Consider the following 3314-nt stretch of genomic DNA (forward strand, 5'->3'; position numbering starts at 1 on the left):
ATGTCTACTCAATAATCTAGGGCAATCGCTCTTGAGATAAATCAAATCCTCGTGCTCGTAGCAACCCCTTCTGATGCGCTGCTGACCCTCATAAACCGAGAAACTACCTGTATAAACCTTAGAGGATGGACCATGGTAAGAACTCTGTGCTGGTAATGCACTGTATGACAATTGGCCCAAACGAGCACCATAGGAACCATGGCTAACTGATGCACCATGATGACCCAGACTAGCCATCTGAGTGGGCCTATAAGGATGACTAATTTTGTGGTGGGACTGCCCTCCAAAAGAAACACCGCTGAATCCACCCGAACCATGAGGCCTTTTGGCCTCCCTCTCCACTTGCTCATGATTACAGACCTACTCTAGCCGTCTAGCAATATCAACCACCTCATCGAATCTAGCACCTGTTGTAATCTCGCGTAGTCCATAGATGAGGCCATCAATGAACCTCATAATCCTCTCCCTCTCTATAGGAACCAACAAGATTGCGTGACGAGCTAACTCGGAAAATCTCATCTCATACTAGGTCACAGACATACCCTCCTGGCGTAGCTGCTCAAACTGCATATGCAACGCCTCCTACAGTTTATGGAACAAACTTCTCTAAGAATATGACTGACAACTCATGCCACATAAGTGGTACATCGCCGCCTGGCCTGCTCAACTTATAGGCCTCCCACCATATGATGACTTCCCTCGATAACTAAAAAGTAGTAAATGAGACTCTACTAATCTCCAAAATACCCGTCGCGAAGAATCTGTTGGAACCTATGTAAGAAGTCGTGAGCATCCTTTGACTCAGCCTCACTGAATGCTGGAGGCCTGAGCCTCCAAAATCGCTCTTTCCTCTTCTGATCCTTATCACTCATAGGTGGACCCACCTGGGCCTGATCAACTACAACCGGTTGGGCTGTTAATACCCCCAGTGTCTGAATCCCCTGAACCACCTGCTTTGGAGTACGGGCTGAGGGAGTCTAAGCACCTCCCCCGACCTGAGAAGTGGTGTGCAGACTGAACTGACACCTCTTGAGCAAGGCTAGTGCATACAGTCAATATCTGGGCCAAAGCCTCCCAAAGGTTTGATATCACAATGGGCACAACTGGTGCCTAAGCTGGTCCCACAAGCTCAACCACATATGGTATCTAGTCCTGAGCTGGAGCAACTGGTGTTGTTCATACTTGACCTGTTAGCAATTCAACCACCGCGAGACACTTCCCACCATGTCATTCCTCTTCCTTCGCTGCCAAAATACTGCTTCAAATCATAATCCATCTCTGTCACACCCGAACTGATAGGTTGCCACCATCTCTGAGCCTCCATAAAGATCATCTCTCTCGCGTTGTCAATATTAGAAACACCGATGCGGCTCTGAAGCCGCCATACACCGCCACCTCTCATAACCGCTGCTTAGGCACCATTCCACGACATCCTGTCCCGAAGACAAATCAAAGGAGATCACAACACTGATGAGCCTTAATGTGTTCCAACAAGAACGACGACACCACACCCCAATGAGAATTCCACCAGGTTCAAAAATATCAAGTCTCGCTACTCCGCCAACCAAGGCCTGATTATCCGTAGTCCAATTTCCTTTCCTCCGCTGGAATTAAATGTCGAACATCCTTTCGAGTCGTTCACTATCGTGACACATAAATGAGCACCCTACCATTCACACCAACACTGCGCGATAACAACGCATGAACCTCATAATACATTGTGCATAGCCTCGAAGTCGTAGGCAATACTAGCATTGGGCTGAAATGATAGAGCATCCTTCCATAAGATGACGACAATAGCCCGCCCGAATATGCAAGGAGAAATATCATGCACCATGTCTGCAGTACCACTATAACTGCTCGATGCCTAATTGATAACGAGTGTTGAATATCATATAAGAATGAGTAGGAAGGAAATGAAGGCATAAGCTTCAATAGAATCAAATTGCACGACGAGAAATCAAGAAGGAAGGTGCTCCTAACAGTCATGTAGCCTCTCGAAGATAAGTACAGACGTCTCCATACCGATCCGCAAGACTACTAGACTTGATCATGACTCGTGAGACCTAAATGAACCTAGAGCTCTAATACCAAGTTGTCATGACCAAATTCCCACTATAGGTCGTGATCGTGCCTAACGTTGCCGTTAGGCAAGCCAACGGTGAACTACCAACTTAATTATTCATTTTATTATTTTCGAACTCGCGAATCTTTTCCACGGGTGCAACTTTAGTTGTTGTACGAGCTGCACCTCGGCCTCTAATGCGGCCCCGGCCTCTCACGACCGTAGCTGGTGGTGCTTGTGACCGTCTGCCCGATCCGGTAGCACATGTCTTCACCATCTGTGAGAGAGTAGAATAATAGAAGTTTAGTTTCCGGAATCAACAAATTCGCATGACAAGAACATAAGAAAGTGAAGTTTTCCTAGTGATTAAGTAGCTTCTCGAAGATAAGTAAAGATGTCTCCGTACCGATCCTCAAGACTCTATTAAACCTACTCGCGACTCGTAATACTTATGAACCTAGGGCTCTAATACCAATTTGTCACGACCCAAAATCCTTACCATCGTGATGGCAAGGCAAGCCGAAACATGATAACGAAGGCAAACAGAATAACGAACTTTTGGTTTCAATAAAATATAACTGCTAATACAAAGTAAATTCCCCTAGAAACTGGTAAGTACGGAGTCATGAGCTTCTACAATGGAATACAAGTTTGAAACTGAACAATGAATACATTGTCTGAACTGTAACAACAGTATTAAAGGAAAAGACTAGTCAAACTGCGACCAAGGATGCATCTCTACCTCGCCTCTAGCAGATAGTTCAACAAGCAAGCCTACTGTTGATAACTAGTCCCCACACCTGGATCTTAACAATTAAGTGCAGAGTATAGTATGTGTAAACCTGACCCAATGTACTCAATAAGTATCGTAAATAAGCATGACAAGGTAAGAGAAACACAAATTATAATGATACTACCTATCACATGTGTAGTTTCATCCTTTAACTCGATGAAAAACAATATTTGGAATACTTTGTCAGTCAATATCATGAAATATAGAGATGATATGTAGTTAAATCAGATAAACGATCAAGGGAATTTCAAGTAAAGATGAAATGCAAAATTTAACAAAGCACTGGCCAGATTACCTCAACTTTTCCATATCCGTTCCAACCCACTGATCAGTATTCTCAATAATCCCGTGTACACCATCGAGAGAGAAACATGAAAGGGTGACCCTAGGGGGATGGATCCATATCCACATGCAAGCACGAACAATTCAACGTGCTACCAGCCCGCCGTGGTCACA

Source organism: Nicotiana tabacum, chromosome 9, assembly GCF_000715075.1.
Source record: "Nicotiana tabacum cultivar K326 chromosome 9, ASM71507v2, whole genome shotgun sequence".
NCBI classification, from domain to species: Eukaryota; Viridiplantae; Streptophyta; class Magnoliopsida; order Solanales; family Solanaceae; genus Nicotiana; species Nicotiana tabacum.